At 41.7% G+C, this 20,376-nt stretch overlaps 1 pseudogene; it reads right to left on the bottom strand.

Moving 5' to 3' along the window:
• LOC138875157 (bifunctional dTDP-4-dehydrorhamnose 3,5-epimerase/dTDP-4-dehydrorhamnose reductase-like) overlaps nt 1–3,567 on the bottom strand; it is a 112,239-nt pseudogene extending 108,672 nt beyond the window's left edge.
• Between the last annotated feature and the right edge of the window lie 16,809 nt (nt 3,568–20,376).

Here is a 20,376-nt window from a genome sequence, read left to right as displayed (position 1 = left end):
TCCGACCCCAAATTGATGTCTAAATTCCCAATTTAGTAAAATCCCCAATTTTTTCAAAAATCCCTAATTCTAGCATGAAAGAACAAGATTTAGGCCTAGAAATCTAATGGGTGTTGAAGGAAAATGAAAGATATGAGTTTAAGAACATAAACCTATGATTTGGTGTTGAAATCCCTCTTCAAAAATCGCCCAAGGTCGATTTCTGTGGAAGAAAATATGAAATTTTTGTCTAATCCCGACCTAGGCTCTAATTTAAAATCGTTGGACAAGTCTTCTTCGCATTCGCAAGAAGCCTGTCGCATTCGTGAAGCATTGGCTAGAAGAGCCTTCGCATTTGCGAGGTACCGTATGTGTTCGCGAAGGTTCACTCTCCCCCCCCGACCTTCGTATTCGTGAGCCATTGGCCGCATTCGCGTAGAGTATTTCACCCCCTCTACCAAGTCCCTGCCAAAATGGCTTTCGCATTCGCAATAGCCCGGTCGCATTCGCGAAAGGTAATGCCCCCAACGCTCCGAGTTCATGACCTGTGCCTCGTATTCGTGTAGAAGGAATTTTTCCTCAGACAATTTTACTCTTCGCGTTTGCGAGAGTTCCTTCGCGAATGCGAAGAAGGATACATATGTGCACCTGCAACAACAAAACAGCAGAAATCTCTAAGTCCAAAACATCCCAAAACCTATTTGAAACTCACCCGAGCCCTCGGGGCTCCAAACCAAACATGCACACAAGTCTAAAAATATCACACGAACTTTCTCGTGCGATCAAATCGCTAAAATAACACCTAAAACAACGGATTTAGCATTAAAATCAGTGAAAATCTCAAGAATTCTTAAAGTTTCTATTTTCACAACTGAGGGTCCGAATCATGTCATATAAACTCCGTTTCTTACCTTTTTCACAGACACAATTTAAATATCATATTAAACCTGTACCGGGCTCTGGAACCAAAATACGGGGCCGATACCAACAACATTGAATATTCTTAATTTTTCAAAAATCCTTATATTTTTAATTAAATAATTTTCTTTAAAAATTTATTTCTCGTGTTAGGGACCTCAGAATTCAATTTCAGGCATACGCCCAGGTCCCATATTTTACTACGGACTCTCTAGAACCGTCGGAATATGTGTCCGAGTCCGTTTACTCAAAACGCTGATCGAATTCAACAAAAATCATCTTTTAAGCCAAAATTTATTATTTCTTAAAAAAATTCACATATGGGCTTTCTAGATATATGCTCGGACTGCACACGCAAATCAAGGAGAATAAAAATGAGGTTTTGAAGGCCTCGGAACCACGGATTGGATTTTAAAATACGAGATGACCCTTTTGGGTCTTCACACTCTGGGCATCTGCCAAATCCCGAGTAAATACGTCGGGTCTAAGGGCAATTGAGTGAGGACAGGACCATCAAGTTACTCATTTTCATTACACAAACAACAAAATAATAAGCTACTAAAATTGATAAATACTTTACATATAGCTATATCACTTCACTTACAAGTCGTAATGTGTTGACAATCCATGATGGACATTATCCTGTTGGTGATGACTCCCGGATGGACCACTGTAATCCAACATACCAAAACTACGTATATTTCAACTGGCCGTAGGTTCATAACTTGTAAAATTAATATCTGGACGGTACCCCCAATGGAATATATGAGTGTTAATACAAATTTAATACGATAAAAATAAACACCGTAACACAAAGGAAAATTGAAGTTTACCAGTCGTTTTGTGGATTATGTAAAGTAGGAGAGAAATTATTTCCTCACTCCTCGTTCGCCCGTGGAGATAAGTTTAGATCCGGACAAATTCTTTCAGCTGGAACCTATTGGGCTAAAATTTCTCTAGAATAACCATCCGATGATTGAGGGTTATCCCTGCTTTGCCAACATCATATTGTGAACGTCTTTAACCTTCACGTACATTTCCAATATTTTTATCAAAATAAGTTCCCGATATTCATCCAGAGTCCCCAAAAAATCTCTCAGAGTTTCATCATCCTCGAGGTTAAACTCAGCGTAACAAGCAACCCCTTGCGGAGTCACAGAATATGGATATCTTTCGGTTATTTTAAGATTCACGAACGTTTGCTCAACCTCATTTTATTGCATAACAACGATATCAGTCTATCGTACTCCATTGTAAGTGGCAACTTAACATGACTCTATGAGATAAACTATAGCTCACTGAGTTATTTGCCACCATAACTCCCCCCCCCCTCCCGCCAATATAATGAAACCTTTACTTTTCGCTCTTCAGACATTATGAAAAAAAGCTTGAGAATTTAACAAGAAGAAGAATTTATCAGGAGTTGAAACTTGTTTCTGAATGAATTTTTGTAAAACCCTTAATGCCTTTAAATAAGACAATGCCCAATCTGGGGGGATCAAATTTTTGGAAGTAAAATGCGTTTTAAAAGGGCGTTTTATATATTTGAATTATTGTTATGGCAATTAAGTGCAAAAGAGTTATTGGTGGGCCCACAAAATAGGTAAAATGCGTTTACAAAAAGTGTATTAATAAAACGTAGTATTAAAACGCATTTTACCTTAACGTCCCAAACGGACGTTAAGGTAAAACGTGGTTCAAAACTGCGTTTTACATATTTTGGTCACTAAGTGTTTTTAACCTATTTGTGTATTTTGAGTCCAAAAATACAACATTTAGGTTCCGGAATCCAAATATTTAGGGGCCTTAAGCAAAAGATTTACTAGCCTCCCCTTGAGCCATCACTGGTCTCAGTTCCAAATAAGTTGAGTCAGCTACATGAATCCACACTATATACATTCTGCTCTCTCATGTCCATTTCATTCCGATGACAAATAATTTGCTCGCCAACACGGTAACTAGCTTAGTTCCAAGAAGTTGGTATCACTTTCATGGATCCACATTAGATCATTAATTGTTACAATATAAAAATTTACACAATCAGGTCATTACATATATAGTACTTAATAAGCATTCATCAGTAACCAACAATAAACGGTAAGTAACATGCTATTAAAAGGTTAGATCGGTGCATATAACTTAAATCCATTATATTCATATATGAACATACATTAGCTAATAGATCTAAAAAAGCATAATAAGAATAAAACAACAAATGTAACACCAGTGACCTCACCATAGCTTTAGTCTTGGAATAAAAAGATCCAGTGAAATTAGGAGTATCCTCTTCCTTGAACCCGATATCCGACTCGAACGGATGACCCGCATCGTATTAAAACATGCATTCAGTAGCATAGTTGATAAGGATCAAGCCCTTCTCTCTACAAACATCAGCAAGCGTTAAGGTACTGACCATATTAGTTCTGGTGGTCTCCACCTTATGGGATTTGCACCAGTCAACGTTAGGCCCGCCACTGACTTCAGATGCGTTGAATACATGGGTTGGTTTGATGGTGGATATGTTGGATTCCAAAGAGCTCCAGTTTTCTAATCGACCCGACTCATATTCATAGTCTATGCCTTGAGCTTCACAAAGCTTGCCGAGATCCAGCCGGTGCGGCCATAGATCAAGAACTTGAATGGCTTTTTGCTATTAGCTGGAAAACCCATAATATATGGAGAAAAAGAGAGAGGAGTGAATTTTGAAAGAGGAATAAGAGGATGAGTGATTCAAAGGAAGGAAAGAACGTTGTTAAAATTGAGTATTTATATGCATACAAACATATATTAGGAGTACAGCTTACATACAAGAAATAGGTGGACGGATAATCAAATAAGTACCCATCAAAACTACTCCCAAATTTGAATGGATAATTTTTATTATATATTTTCATTTTTCTATTATAGCTAATTTTATATATATTTTTATCCAACTTGAAACTACTCCCCAAATTGAATTTACCTAACAGAATAACTAAATATACCTGGATCAAACGGGGATCCTGAATCATGGTTGTTAATACCCACATCCTCGTCAACAAGAGAGACATTTGGTGAATGCTACTCTGGTGAATAATCTTGTGACAATATACGCTCAAGTTGTGTATGAATTATATGCCTGGATGGTTCTGTACCCACAACATGCGACTACCCAAGCACAACAGTGGTAGTGTTGGCTAGTTCACCAATATTTCTTTTCTTAGGCTTGCCTTTCTTGGGGTGTGATACGAAGCCCTGCAGAGCTGATTTCCTGCTCCTCAAGGCCTTATTCCTGGTTGCATTCACATCAACAAGATGCTTCTCTTGCTGGGATGATTGTGCATCCTCTACGATTCCTGAGTTCTTGCTCCTCAGGGCCATGCCCCTAGCCGTGGCACTGCTCACATTCAAATCAGAAATAGATATACCTGGGATGATACCTGGATTAAACGGGGATCCTAGGCCATGGGTGTTAATACCCACATCCTCATCAGCAAGAGAAACATCTGGTGAATGCTCTGGTGAATGTTCTAGTGACAATGTATGCTCAGGTTGTGTATGACTTACATGCTTGGATGGTTCTGTACCCACAACATGCGACTACCCAGGCACAACAATGGTAGTGTTGGCTGGATCACCAATTTTTCTTTTCTTAGACTTTTCTTTCTTGGGGTGTGATACGATGCCCTGCGGAGCTGATTTCCTGCTCCTCAAGGCCTTGTCCCTAGCATTGTTCCTGGTTGCATTCACATCAGTAACCACATCAGCAAGAGTGGCATCTTGCTGGGATGATTGTGCACCCACTACGATGCCTAAGTTCCTGCTCCTTAGGGCCATGCCCCTAGCCGTGGTGCTACTCAAATTCATATCAAATGTACCTGGTACATTACGCTCGGTTGAGTGTGACCGTATATCATTAATACTGCCTTTTTTGGAGTTGTCTTTCTTGTAAAATCCCTTTTTACACACCAGAGGATATATGGGAGTTTTTCCAATTAAAGTGACATTATTCGAAATGGGATTATTTAATTTAATTTATAAGAGTCGCCACTTGGAATAGTTTATTTTGGTGTTCCAAGTCACCGGTTTATTTTAAATCCCAAATCAAGAAAATTTCGACTTTTTATTTTGCGAACCAGAAATTCTAAGTAAGGAATTCTGTTAACTCGGGAGAAGGTATTAGGCATTCTCGGGTACCGTGGTTCTAGCACGGTCGCTTAAACTATTAATATTGGCCTATTATCTTATTTACTACATGTTTTAAACCTATTGTGCATTTTTAAACTTTACCCCTTTTAATTATTTATTGTAATTATTCTGGAACAAGTTACGATTGTCGTACACTTATTTGTTTGATACACATTGCGGATCATGTAACGGGAACCGTACCCACGATCTACAACAAGTTTAATTTATTAAAGTTATTAGAAGTTGTGGCCGGGTCACATAAATATACCCCCGAATTTGGAGATTAGGTATCACAACTACGCCACGGGAACCGTACCCGTAGCTATGAGGATTTTGTTATAAACGCGCCTAAAGCAAACTACGAATGTTTAAAATATTTTCCACACTAATTTATAATATTAATGTGAAGGCCATAAATTAGGTGATTCAATTGTGAATGGCACGCCTCGATTTATCTTTGAAAGATTTGTATTTCACTAAAGCAAACTAAGGATGCTCATATTTAAATTTAATTTGAAATTAGGTATCACAACTACGCCAGTTGTGATACTTTATTTAATCATGCCTAAAACAAGCTACGATGTTCAAATTATTTCCTAAATATATGCTCAACAGAGCGACACTTAAAATTAAACATTAGTCCTTGATCTGTCTTTAGAACATAGAAAAGATACAGCTCAACCCTGTTAGAAATTAGTTGCTTTTAGCATCAGCATCAGATATTGCATGAAACAGTTACAATTGACCCAAACCACGCACTGGAATATCAATTTCTAGACATGCATGGGAAGATCAGATAAAAATATGGACACATATGTAAGAATCTAGCAAAATTTTAGCCACAAATAATTGTAGTAACAAAAGATTACTTGGAGAAAAAACTTACCACAATATAGAGCTAAACTTGAGACAAATTAGACAAAATAAAAATACCTTCGCAAAATCTTAATCTACAAATTGAATAAACTTTGAAAAGAATCCAATATTCCCTAATCTAGTGATGGAAACTTGGATATAGGGGAAAAGAAGGTGAATTTGAGAGAGAATATTGAAACGTAATTTTTATAGGAACTCACCGTACTCTTTTTTATTTTCATATGAATCTTAGGGAGGCAAGGTTTATCACCCTCCTATGTAAATTAGTTTCCAACTTGTTCAATTTTTTTATTTAAATCCCATTTTTCTGACAAAAGTTGCACTTTTTTAGTATTCCAGAATCTCCCAAACAAACAAACAAAAATGCACCAGGAGCTTATTTTACCAGCCAACATTTGAGACCTCCCTTTCCCTTTGTGAAAGCAGATTGGGATGCCACCCAGCGAGATATTTCTTCAATATCTTCCATATTTATAAGTGACATTATGGTACAATATCAGTAACTCCTTTCAGATAGACCACACGGATAGAGTCAACATCAGCGACAATAAGGTTGTCGGACTGAAGCAATGGGAAAAAACCAGGGCAAAAGCATAACTCTAAGGCGCCTGAAGGGGGACTTGGAATTTCAACATCTTTTCTCCTTAATCTCTATACAGGAAACTAGAATAGCAAAATCAACCAGCAAATGAGACTCCCACAGCTCAATCAACTGGTATTAGCAGAATTGTTATAGTTATTCCAGACAGAAATGCGAACTTGACTTGTTTATACAGCAGATAAAGAGCAATTCCAATCTGATTGTGCAAAGATGAATTCCAAAATGCCAAATAAGAAGCTAGATGAGAAATGAGCTTAGCAAAAGCAGAAGGCAACATATCCGAACAAAAGCAGCAACAAATCGTCAACCACAGTGATATTTAGAACCTAGAAAAATAGAAACATACAGCAGTTGATTCAAACAATGGCAGAAAATTGTGGTTTCAATCTCTCTCTTTTTTTCGTTTTACTTTGCTTCTTTCTTTCAGATTCAGTTTTGTAAAATTCAAAATGCAGTTCTCAACTGTTTCATGCGTGAGAGAGGTGAGAGCGAGAGTGAGAATGAATGGAGAAGAATAGGGGTTGGTCTGCGCCGTTTCTCCGGTTTTTTTGTCCAAGGGAAGGGTCTATTCTCCTGATGTCTTTCTAGGTCTAGGGTTTTAATTAAAAGGGGTGAAGCGGGTCGGGTAAGGAGATTGGGCTGGTCGGTGGGTTTGGGTAGGGATTTGGGTTCAGCATTAATTTTGGCCCAATCAAGTTTAAACCAACCTTTTTTTTCAATTTCCTTTTTCTTTTGTTTTCTTTTTCTTCCTTTAATTAATTAAACTCTTAAATTAATATAAATTGTAAAATTAAGCTAATTATGAAGTTTATAATAATTATTTGATCCTAAATTAGAAGAAAAAAATCACTAATCCAAAAATTAAAAGGTTTTGTAAACATGAGCCATTTTATTATTTTCATTTTTAATAAAATAATTAATTAACTAATTAATCCTAAAAATATAAAAACAAAGATCTAAATGCAATACATGGAATTATTTTTTTGTATTTTTTATGATTTTAATAAAAGTAAATATACACGGAAAATGCGAGCAATTAACACAAATTCCTACAAAAATTCTATAAAATTGTAAATAATTGGGAAAATCTATTTTTCTTTGATTTTATAGGAGTATTTCGTATAGGGCAAAAATCACATGCTCACAGTTGCCCCTCTTTGCTCGGAAACACGAAGGATTTTCGGGCAAAGATAAAATGAGTAATTACGAGCAATTTTTGCCCGTTTGAAACTCCATGGGAAGCATGTTTTGAAAAAATCTGACCGAACCTTGCTTCGGAGGTTGCCTACATATCATTGGCTGTAAAGAAATCAGGTCAGTGTAGTTCTGAAAGTTTTGGTAGCTGGGACTACCGGATAGCTGTGATTTCACTGTTGTTTCTGTTTGTTGAGCTCCTTATTACACCAAAATGAAAAATAAAAAGCTAAACTAGCTAAGCCTATCAACTACGAGTTACAAGATTCCTATCTATAAACCTTCTAAAGCTTGATCTTGAGTCCTAGATGGTTCTTTCTGCAGACTCTGATCTGAATCTTGAGGCTCGCTTGCTGCAATCGTTGGTTCATTCTTCTTCAGCTTTTCGGATCAAGGCGGGACATGCAAAACTTGTGACTTCAATCATATCTTGAGCAGTCTGCATCTTTTCTCCGCTTCTACACTTAGATTTCAACTTTTTTTCTTGTTCTTCTTTTCTTTTATTTGGGTTGAGACTTCCTTTTTTGGTCATCTCAAACCTTGTGTCTCACGGTGAAAACCTGTTCAAGCACCAAAGCAAACAAATGAACGAAATTTTTCTGCCCCAGTTTTCACTAGAAAAATTTCGTGAGTTATTGTAACAAAATCTAAACAATTTTTTTTATTGAAAGCAATAAAATTAGGATTGTGTATCCTTGAAAAAAAGAGATTAGGTAGTGGAGCCCTATATCTATAATGAAATCAACTAGGGATTGGGGGCCCTAAGTTGGAAAGACTACCAGGTTATGCCGGAAAAATGACCGAGTTATGCCGGAAAGGTCCTCGGGTTATGCTGGAAAAGAAAAAGGTTGTCGGGTTATACCGGGGAGGTCCACGGGTTATGCCGAAAAAGTTATCGGGTTATGCCGAAAAAGAAAAAAAGGTTCTCGGGTTATGCCGGGGAGGTCCACGGGTTATGCCGAAAAAGAAAAAGGTCCTCGGGTTATGCCGGAGAGGTACACGAGTTATGCCGAGAAAGTTATCGGGTTATGCCGGAAAAGAAAAAGGTCCTCGGGTTATGCCGGGGAGGTCTACGGGTTATGCCAGGAAAGTCATCGGGTTATGCCGGAAAAGAAAAAAAGATCCTCTAGTTATGCCGGGGAGATCCACGGGTTATGCCGGGAAAGTCATCGGGTTATGCCGCAAAAAGAAAAAGGTCCTCGAGTTATGCCGGGGAGGTCCACGAGTTATGCCGAAAAAGTCCTCGGGTTATGCCGGGATCAACTAAGGGGTGGGACCCTATGTTGGAAAGATTACCAGGTATGACGACCCGGCAAGTCATCTCATGAGTTACCGCTCTGTTTCCCCCATTTCTGCTTCTTTATGCTTTATTCATCTGAGTTTTATGGTATCGGGTTGGTCGGATCGAATCTGGGATGATTTTGGTAAGATTTGAGACACTTAGTCTCTTTTAAGGAAGTTTAAGTTGGAAAAGTCAACCGGATGTTGACTTCTATATTAAAGGGCTCAGATGTGAATTTCGGTGGTTCGGTTAGCTTCAGGAGGTGATTTGGGACTTAGGAGTGCGATCGTAATGGGTTTTGGAGGTCCGGAGTAGATTTAGGCTTGAATTGGTGAAGTTGATATTTTGGCGATTTCCGATTGGTATACGAGATTTTGATATAGGGGTCGAAATAGAATTCCGAGAGTTGCAGTAGTTTCGTTGTTTCATTTGGGATGTGTGCAAAATTCCAGGTCATTCGGACGTGGTTTGGTTGGGTTTTTGATCAAAAGCGGAATTCAGAAGATTTTAGAAAGTTTGGCTTGAATCCGATGTGTTTTGGTTGATTTGATATTGTTTGAGGTGTTTTGAAGGTTGATACAGGTTTGAATAAGGTTTTGGGTTATGTTGATGCCTTTGGTTGAGGTCCCGGGGGCCTCGGGTGAGTTTCGAGGGGTTGAACGGATCATTTTGAAGTTAAGAAGGTTGCAGATTTTGAGTTCCAGCAGTTGCAGGTATTTTGGTCTTCGCGTTCACGAGTAGACCCTCGCGTTCACGAAGGGTCAGGAAGGGAGGCGTCAGGTTTGACCTTCGCGTTCGCGACGGGGAGTCCCGCGTTCGCGAAGGGACGGGTTAGTATGCATCGCGTTCGCAAGAGGTATTGTCGCGTTCACGTAGGTTTGAGAGGCTGAAGCATCGCGTTCCCGATGGTAGGGTCGCGTTCGCGAAGAAGAGTTTTGGTCAGCGGAATTTTTATGCTTCGCGAACGTGAGGCTTTGACCGCATTCGCGAAGAAGGAATTAATGCCTGGGCAGAAGGTTTTTAAGCTCGTCTTGTCCGTGATTTTGGGGCTTATTTCCTCCATAGTTGGTTGGTTTTGGAGTTTTTTGAAGGAGATTGAAGAAGGATTCAAGGGGAATCACTTGGAGGTAAGATTCTTGGACTTAAAACTCGATCATTATGCGAATTCCACCTAGAAAATCATGGAAATTAAGCCAAAAATTGAAGAACTAGCGCTTGGAAACTTAGGCCTTTAATTGAGGATTTGAAGGACCATTTGGGGTCGGATTTGAGAACTTTTGATATGTATGAACTCGTGGGGAGATAAGGAATCTGTTGATGCAAAAATTATTGAATTCCGAGACGTGGGCCCGGGGGTCGGGTTCTGGTAATTTCGGGATTTGTGTAGTATTTTGATTATTTTCGCTTGGGCTTCGTTCCCTTAGCCTATTTTAACGTTCTCATTCTGATTTTGGATAGATTTGACACGATTGGAGTTCAATTCGAGGGGCAAGGGCGTCGCAAGCTAGAGATTTGACTGGTTCGATGTGAGTAATGATTGTAAATTATGTTTTGAGGGTTTGAAATCCCGAATTGCACATCATAGTGCTATATTGAGGTGAGACACACGTTTGATGACGAGTGTGGGGTTGTGCACTATTGGGGATTGTGACTTAGTCTGTCCCGAATGACTATTTTACCGCGTATTTGACTAGAACCTATTTGTTATCATCATGATTTGGGCTGAATGCCATATTTGGGCCTTGTGCCAATTATTTGAACCCTTCGGGGATTTTTACTGGTATGCTCCTCACTTTTTTGACTTTATACTTGAACTCAGTCATGTTATATTTCACTATTTTTCGTACTCAGCCATGTTTACTCTGTTTTAACACTTACATGATCTTTAAATGATATTTGGGATGAGAAACATGTTTTACTATTGCCCGAGTGGCTGGTGAGGATTTTTGACTAAGTAAGGCCGAGGGCCTGTGTAGTGAGGAAACATTTGATACTAATTATGAGGTCGATGGCCTGAGATATATACGCAACGAGGTGGCTTGATTGATATGAGGCCGAGGGCCTAGTGATGATGCCACGAGGTGGCTTGATATTGCGCTTGGGCCGTAAGGGGCCCCTCCAGGAGTCTGTACACCCCCAGTGAGCGCAGGTACCCATTGTGATGTGAGATTGAGCCCGATGGGCTGGTATTGTTCTATGTGATCGCTCGAGGGGCTGGTACTATTCTGAGATATTGTCCGAGGGGCGGATTTGTTGATATTATGCCCGAGGGGCGAGCCCTTATGTGTTTACTTTTCATAATTGACTGTCAATTACCTGCTTAAGTATTGAAAAAAAAAGCTTTTCATGAAAACACATTTGAGTTAAAGGATTTTACCTATTTTTCGCTGATTTTAAATGATTTTACTGTTTCATTATAGAATGCTTTGTGCTTTATGTGATTTTCTTGCTTTCAGTCTTTATTTACATTTGTTAATCACTGAGTTGGAGTACTCACTTTACTCCCTGCACCCCTGTGTGCAGATTCAGGCGTTGCAGATCTTGCTAGTGCAAGTTGAGAGCTCCCGGCAGATATCGGAGTCCACGAGGTAGCTGCTTGACGTCCGCAGTCCCGTGTTTCTCCTCCTTTATCATTTCTATCTCTTTTCAGACATTTATACTAGCTTATAGACTTATCAGACTTGTATTATGACTTATAGATGCTCATGACTAGTGACACCCCGGTATTGGTTTGTGTTGGGTTGTTCTTCCGCATATTTATGATATTATCTGCTATTTTGAACTATTTTATCATATTTCAACTGTTTCTTAAATGCTTAATCGTTAATAAAATAGAAAATAGGAAGTGTCGGTTGGCCTTGTCTTCACGAGAGGTGTCATCACGATCGGGTTCAGGTTTAGGGTCGTGACAAGTTGGTATCAGAGCCTAGGTTACATAGGTTAGTAGGGTCTCATGAGCAAGTTTAGTAGGGTCTCGCGGATCGGTACGGAGACGTCTGTATTTATCCTCGAGAGGCTTCATAACCTTTAGGAAAAACTTCATATTCTTGAAATTCTTGTCGTACAAATTTGTTGATCCGAATACTAAACTTCTGTTGTTCTATTCCCTCACAAATGGTGAGGACACGCGCTACCGGCCAGGGTGGACGACCACCAGTACCACCGGCTGTGGCCATCAGAGGTCAAGGATGCGGTCGTGTTTGTGGTAGGGGTAGAGCAGCTAGGGCAGCACCTGCAGATCCACCAGCTGCCCCAGTTTAGGATCAGGTCCCAGTTATGGACGCTCCAGCAGCACCAGCTCAGGTACCAGCTGTGCCCATTGTGATTCTAGGTCTTCAGGAGGCCTTGGCTCAGATCTTATCAGTTTTCACTAGCCTAGCTCAGACGGTTTCAGCCACTACAGCCACAGCTACTTCTCAGGCCGGGGGAGGCAATCAGACTGTCGCTTCTCGCACACCTGAGCAAGTCGTGCAGGGACTTCAGACGTCGGGGGAACATCCAGCCCAGCCGGTTGAACCTGCTTAGGTCTATGTAGTTCCTACTTTGCCGGAGGATGAACATCGTAGGTTGGAGAGGTTTGGTAAACTGCAGCCTCCGACCTTCAGTGGTGCAGAGGACGAGGATGCCTAGGGTTTCTTAGATAAGTGCCAGAGGATGTTTCGTACAGTGGGTATTCTGGAGACTAGCGGGGTCGCTTTCACTACTTATCAGTTTTCGGGAGCCGCCTTTACTTGGTGAGAGATTTTTGAGAGGCGTAGGTCTGTTGTTGTAGCACCCCTTACCTGGCAGCAGTTCTTCATTTTCTTTTTGGAGAAGTATGTGCCGCAATCCTGCAGGGAGGAGCTGCGTTGGGAGTTTGAGTGGTTGCGTCAGGGAGAGATGACTATGATGCAGTACGAGATGAGTTTCTCCGAGTTAGCTCGTCATGCTATTTGGATGGTTCCGACAGATAGATAGAGGATTAGGAGGTTTGTTGATGGCCTCACTTATCAGCTTCATATTCTCATGACCAGGGAGAGGGTGATTGGTGCTACTTTCGAGGAGGTTGTGGATATTGCCAGTGAGATTGAGTCTGTTCGTCGCCAGGAGCGAGAGGAGAGGGAGGACAAGAGGTATCGAGGATCTGGTAGTTACAGTGGTACCCCTTCGAGGGGTCAGTTTCAGCACAACAGAGGTCGTCCATTCAGGCATGCTCAGCCAGCTCGCCCAAGTTATCATGGGGCATCATCGGGTCATGGTTCTCATAGTTCTCATCAAGGCCAGTCATTACTTAGTGCCCTTCCAGCTCAGAGTTCGTCCCGTGCTCCATCGGTTCAGGGCTCTTCAATGTCGAGTGCATCTGCTAGTCACTCGGGTTTGAGGGGTTCCCTTCAGTCCCCTTCTCCAGCACCTGGGAGTTGTTATGAGTGTGGTAAGATGGGTCATATGTGGAGGCAGTGCCCTCATCATCTTGCGAGTTTATCTCAGTAGAGGGGTCAATCATCGGCTTCAGCACTAGTTACTTCACCACCACCCACCCATCTAGCTAGGGGTGGAGGTCAGTCAACTAGGGGTCGCCCAAGAGGGGTAGGTCGATTAAGTAGCGGCCAGGCCCATTTCTATGCACTTCCAGCTAGACCCGATGCTATTGCTTCAGATGTTGTAGTTACAAGTATTGTTTCAGTGTGCCACAGATATGCCTCTATATTATTTGATCCCAAATCCATTTTTTCTTATGTGTCATCATACTTTGCTCGTTATTTGGGTATGCCCTATGAGTTTCTTGCTTCACCTATTCATGTATCTACCCCGGTGGGCGATACTGTTGTTGTAGACCGTGTGTACCGGTCGTGTGTGGTGACTATTGGGGGTCTGGAGACCCGTGTGGATCTTTTATTATTGTGTATGATAGATTTCGATGTCATTTTGGGCATGGATTAGCTATCTCCATGTCGTACTATTTTGGACTGTCATGCTAAGACCGTCATATTGGCTATACCGGGTGTGCCACAGATTGAGTGGCGAGATGTGACTGATTATGTTCCCAGTAGAGTGATCTCATTCTTGAAAGCCCAGTGTATGGTTGGGAAGGGTTGTCTTTCGTATCTAGCTTTTGTGAGGGATGTCAGAGCTAAGACTCCTAGTATTGGTTATGTCCCAGTTGTGAGGGATTTTCCCGATATGTTTCCTGTCGACCTGTCGGGCATGCCACCAGATATGGATATTGATTTTGGTATTGACCTGGTGCCGGGCACTCAGCCCATTTCTATTATGTCGTATCGTATGGCACCAGCGCAATTGAAGGAGTTAAAAGAATAGCTTCAAGAACTCCTTGATAAAGGGTTTATTCGGCCTAGTGTGTCACCTTGGGGTGCGCCGGTTCTATTTTTGAAGAAGAAGGATGGCACTATGAGAATGTATATTGATCATAGGCAATTGAACAAAGTAACAATTAAGAACAAGTATCCTTTGCCTCGCAATAATGATTTATTCTATCAGCTTCAGGGAGCGAGAGTGTTCTCTACGATTGATCTCCGTTCAGGTTATCACTAGTTGAAGATCAGGGAGTCGGATATTCTTAAGATAGCTTTCAGGACCCGATACGATCATTATGAGTTCTTGGTGATGTATTTTGGGCTGACCAATGCCCCAACAGCGTTCATGCATTTGATGAACAGTGTGTTCCGGCCTTATCTTGACTCGTTTATCATAGTCTTCATTGATGATATTCTGGTATATTCGCATAGTTAGGAGGAGCACGCGGAGCATTTGAGAGTTGTGTTGCAGAGGTTGAGAGAGGAGAAGCTTTATGCAAAATTCTCCAAGTGTGAGTTTTGGCTCAGTTCAGTGGCTTTCTTGGGGCACGTGGTGTTCAGCGAGGGTATTCAAGTTGATCTGAAGAAGATAGAGGCAATTCAGAGTTGGCCCAGACCGTCCTCATCCACCGAGATTCACAGTTTTCTTGGTTTGGCGGGTTATTATCGCCGTTTTGTTCAGGGATTTTCATCTATCGCATCGCCCTTGACCAAGTTGACTCAGAAGGGTGCTTCATTTGTATGGTCGGATGAGTGTGAGGAGAGCTTTTAGAAGCTCAAGATAGCTTTGACCATAGCTCTAGTGTTAGTTTTTCCATCAACTTCAGGTTCATATACCGTGTATTGTGATGCTTTGAGAGTTGGGATTGGTTGTGTATTGTTGTAGGAGGGTAGATTTATTGCTTATGCTTCTCGTCAGCTGAAGCCCCATGAGAAGAACTACCCCGTTCATGATTTGGAGTTGGCTTCCATAGTTCACACGTTGAAAATTTGGAGGCATTACTTGTATGGTGTGTCTTGTGAGGTGTTTACTGATCATCGTAGCCTCCAGCACTTGTTCAAATAAAAGGATCTCAATTTGAGGCAGCGGAGGTAGTTGGAGTTGCTTAAGGATTATGATATCACTATATTGTACCATCCGGGAAAGGCCAATGTGGTGGCCGATGCCTTGAGCCGAAAGGCGATGAGTATGGGGAGTTTGGCATATATTCCAGTTGGGGAGAGACCTCTTGCAGTTGATGTTCAGGCCTTGGCCAATCGGTTCGTGAGATTAGATATTTCTGAGCCCAGCCGGGTATTGGCTTGTGTGGTTTCTCGGTCTTCCTTATATGATCGCATCAGAGAGCGCAATATGATGATCCACACTTACTAGTACTTAAGGACAGAGTTCAGCATGATGATGCTAGAGATGTGACCATTGGTGATGATGGGGTGTTGAGGATGTAGGGCCGGATTTGTGTGCCCAATGTGGATGGGCTTCAGGAGTTGATTCTGGAGGAGGCCCATAGCTCACAGTATTCCATTCATCCGGGTGCCGCGAAGATGTATCAGGATCTAAGACAACACTATTGGTGGCGGAGAATGAAGAAAGACATTGTGGGATTTGTAGCTCGGTGTCTCAATTGTCAACATGTGAAATATGAGCATTAGAGACCGGGTGGCTTGCTTCAGTAGGTGGATATTCCCCAGTGGAAGTGAGAGAGGATCACTATGGACTTTGTTGTTGGGCTTTCATGGACTTTGAGGAAGTTCGATGCTATTTGGGTGATTATGGATCGGCTGACCAAGTCTGTGCACTTCATTCCTATGTGTACTACTTATTCTTCAGAGTGGTTGGCAGAGATCTATATCCGGAAGATTATTCATTTGCACAGTGTCCAGTTTCCATCATTTCAGATAGGGGCACTCTATTTACATCGCAGTTTTGGAGGTCTGTGCAATGAGAGTTGGGTACTCAGGTTGAGTTAAGCACAGCTTTTCATCCTCAGACGAACGGGCAGTCCAAGCGTACTATTCAGATATTGGAGGACATGTTGTGTGCTTGTGTCATTGATTTCGGAGGGTCATGGGATCAGTTTCTACCGCTTGCAGAGTTTGCTTATAACAACAACTACCAGTCGAGTATTCAGATGGCTCCATATGAGGCTTTGTATGGGAGGCAGTGTAGATCTCCAGTTGGTTGGTTCGAGCCCGGTGAGGCTAGGCTATTAGGGACTGATTTGGTGCAAGATGCTTTGGAGAAGGTGAAGGTGATTTAGGAGAGGCTTCGTACAGTGCAGTCGCGGCAAAAGAGTTATGCTGACAGGAAGGTTCGAGATGTGTCCTACATGATTGTCGAGAAGGTTCTGTTGAAGGTTTCGCCCATGAAGGGTGTTATGAGATTTGGGAATAAAGGGAAGTTGAGTCCGTGGTTTATTGGACCTTTTGAGGTGCTTCGGAGGATTAGGGAGGTGGCTTATGAGCTTGCTTTGCCACCTAGCTTATTGAGTGTGCATCCGGTATTTCATGTTTCTATGCTTCGGAAGTATATTGGGGATCCGTCTCATGTTCTAGATTTCAGCACGGTTCAGTTGGATGATGATTTGACCTATGATGTAGAGCTAGTAGCTATTTTGGGTCATTAGGTTCAGAAGTTGAGGTCAAAGGATATAGCTTCAGTGAAAGTGCAGTAGAGAGGTCGGCTCGTAGAGGAGGCTACGTGGGAGACCGAGCGGGAGAAGCGGAGCAGATATCCTCACCTGTTTGAGGCTTCATGTATGTTTCTTGACTCGTTCGAGGACGAACGTTTGTTAAGTTGGGGAGGATGTGATGACCCGGCCAGTCGTCTCATGAGTTACCGCTCCATTTCCCCCATTTCTGCTTCTTTATGCTTTGTTCATCCGTGTTTTGTGGTATCGGGTTGGTCGGATCGAATCTGGAATGATTTTGGTAAGATTTGAGACACTTGGTCTCTTTTAAGGAAGTTTAAGTTGGAAAAGTCAACCGGATGTTGACTTCTATGTTAGAGGGCTCAGATGTGAGTTCTGGTGGTTCGGTCAACTTCGGGAGGTGACTTGGGACTTAGGAGTGCGATTGGAATGAGTTTTGTAGGTCCGGAGTAGATTTAGGCTTGAATTGGCGAAGTTGATATTTTGGCGATTTCTGGTTGGTAGGCAAGATTTTGATATAGGGGTCGGAATGGAATTCCAAGAGTTGCAGTAGTTCCATTATGTCATTTGGGATGTATGTGCAAAATTTCAGATCATGTGGACGTGGTTTGGTTGGGTTTTTTATCAAAAGCGAAATTCGGAAGATTTTAGAAAGTTTGGCTTGAATCCGATGTGTTTTGGTTGATTTGATGTTGTTTGAGGTGTTTTGAAGGTTGATACAAGTTTAAATAAGGTTTTGAGTTCTGTTGGTGCCTTTGGTTGAGGTCCCGGGGGCCTCGGGTGAGTTTCGAGGGGTTGAACGGATCATTTTGAAGTTAAGAAGGTTGCAGATTTTGAGTTCCAGCAGTTGCAGGTATTTTGGTCTTCGCGTTCGCGAGTAGACCCTCGTGTTCACGAAGGGTCAGGAAGGGAGGCGTCAGGTTTGGCCTTCGCGTTCGCGAAGGGTCGGGTTTGTATGCATCGCGTTCGCGAGAGGCATTGTCGCGTTCGCGTAGGTTTGAGAGGCTGAAGCATCGCGTTCGTGATGGTAGTATCGCATTTGCGAAGAACAGTTTTGGTCAGCGGAATTTTTGTGCTTCGCGAACGCGAGGCTTTGACTGCGTTCACGGAGAAGGAATTAATGCCTGGGCAGAAGGTTTTTAAGCTCGTCTTGTCCGCAATTTTGGGGCTTATTTCCTCCATAGTTGGTCGGTTTTGGAGTTTTTTGAAGGAGATTGAAGAGGGATTCAAGGGGAATCACTTGGAGGTAAGATTCTTGGACTTAAAACTCAATCATTATGCGAATTCAACCTAGAAAATCATGGAAATTAAGCAAAATATTGAAAAACTAGGGCTTGGAAACTTAGACTTTTAATTGAGGATTTGAAGGAACATTTGGGGTCAGATTTGAGAACTTTTGATATGTATGAACTCGTGGGGAGATAAGGAATCTATTGATGGAAAAATTATTGAATTTTGAGACGTGGGCCCGGGGTCGGGTTTTGGTAATTTCAGGATTTGTGTAGTATTTTGATTATTTTCGCTTAGGCTTCGTTCCTTTAGCTTATTTTAACATCCTCGTTCTGATTTTGGATAGATTCGACGCGCGTGGAAGCCGATTCAAGGGGCAAAGGCGTCGCGAGTTAGAGATTTGACCGGTTCGAGGTGAGTAATGATTGTAGATGATGTTCTAAGGGTTTGAAACCCCAGATTGCACATCGTAGTGCTATATTGAGGTGAGACACACGCTTGATGACGAGTGTGGGGTCGTGCACAGTTGGGGATTGTGACTTAGTCCGTCCCGAATGACTATTTTACCGCGTATTTGATTGGAACCTATTTGATATCATCATGATTTGGGCTGAATGCCATATTAGGGCCTTGTGCCAATTATTTGAACCCTTCGGGGATTTTTACTGGTATTTTGCTCACAGTTTTGACTTTATACTTGAATTCAGTCATGTAATATTTTACTGTTTTTCATACTCAGCCATGTTTACTCTATTTTAACACTTACATGATCTTTTAATGATATTTTGGGCTGAGAAACATGTTTTGCTACTACCCGAGTGGCTAGTGAGGATTTTTGACTGAGTAAGGCCGAGGGAATATGTAGTGAGGAAACATTTGATACTGATTATGAGGCCGAGGGCCTGAGATATGTACGCCATGAAGTGACTTGATTGATATGAGGCCGAGGGCCTAGTGATGATGCCTCGAGGTGGCTTGATATTGCGCTTGGGCTATAAGAGGCCCCTCCAGGAGTCTGTATACCCCCAGTGAGCGCGGGTACCCATTGTGATGTGAGATTGAGCCTGAGAGGCTGGTATTGTTCTATGTGAGAGCCCGAGGGGCTGGTACTGTTTTGAGATGTTGCCCGAGGGGCGAGCCCTTATGTGTTTACTTTTCATAATTGATTGTTAATTACCTACTTAAGTATTGAAAAAAAGCTTTTCATGAAAATACATTTGAGTTAAAGGATTTTACCTATCCTTCGCTGATTTTAAATTGTTTTACTACTTCATTATAGAATGCTTTGTGCTTTACATGATTTTCTTGCTTTCAGTCCTTATTTACATTTGTTACTCACTGAGTTGGAGTAGTCACTTTACTTCCTGCACCCCTGTGTGCATATTCAGACGTTGCGGATCCTCCTAGTGCGAGTTGAGAGCTCCCGGCAGATATCGGAGTCCATGAGGTAGCTGCTTGACGTCCGTAGTCCCGTGTTTCTCCTCCTTTATCATTTCTATCTCTTTTCAGACATTTGTACTAGCTTATAGACTTAGTAGACTTGTATTATAACTTATAGATGCTCATGACTAGTGACACCCCGATATCGGGCTGTGTTGGGTTGTTCTTCCGCATATTTACGATATTATCTACTACTTTGAACTATTTTATCATGTTTCGACTATTTCTTAAATGCTTAATCATTAATAAATTGGAAAATGGGAAGTGTCAGTTGGCCTTGTCTTCACGAGAAGCGCCATCACGACCGGGTTCAGGTTTAGGGTCGTGACACCAGGTTATGCTGGCATCAGCTAGGGAATGGGACCCCACGTTGGGAAAGATAAAGCTAGAGATTGGAGACCCTATGCTACCATGGTTTTGAATTTTTCTTTTCTGATTTTTATTTAAGAAAATGAGTAAAAATGCAGGAAAGAATTTGGAGGAGACTTCCCTTTTGGATTGATTATTGCTTCAAAGCTGTTTCTAGCTCTTGCGCAGTTTCTTTTTGGTTGCACATGCTTTCTTGCAAGGTTGCTTTGGATTGCACATGTTTCATGTTTTCAAACAAAGAACAATTGTTAATTTGAAACGGTGGTTGGTTTTTTGGCCTTGATTATTTCAGTCGCTTGATCTCGACCCGACTTCTTTGATGAAGATCTCAACTGCAACTGCTTGTTCCCTGAGGACTGATTTCATTTCAGGCCCTGG

Source organism: Nicotiana sylvestris, chromosome 8 (genome assembly GCF_000393655.2).
Source record: "Nicotiana sylvestris chromosome 8, ASM39365v2, whole genome shotgun sequence".
Taxonomy (NCBI): Eukaryota; Viridiplantae; Streptophyta; class Magnoliopsida; order Solanales; family Solanaceae; genus Nicotiana; species Nicotiana sylvestris.
The sequence above is the reverse complement of the archived record's forward strand: the minus strand, read 5'-3'. Positions and strand labels throughout refer to the sequence as shown.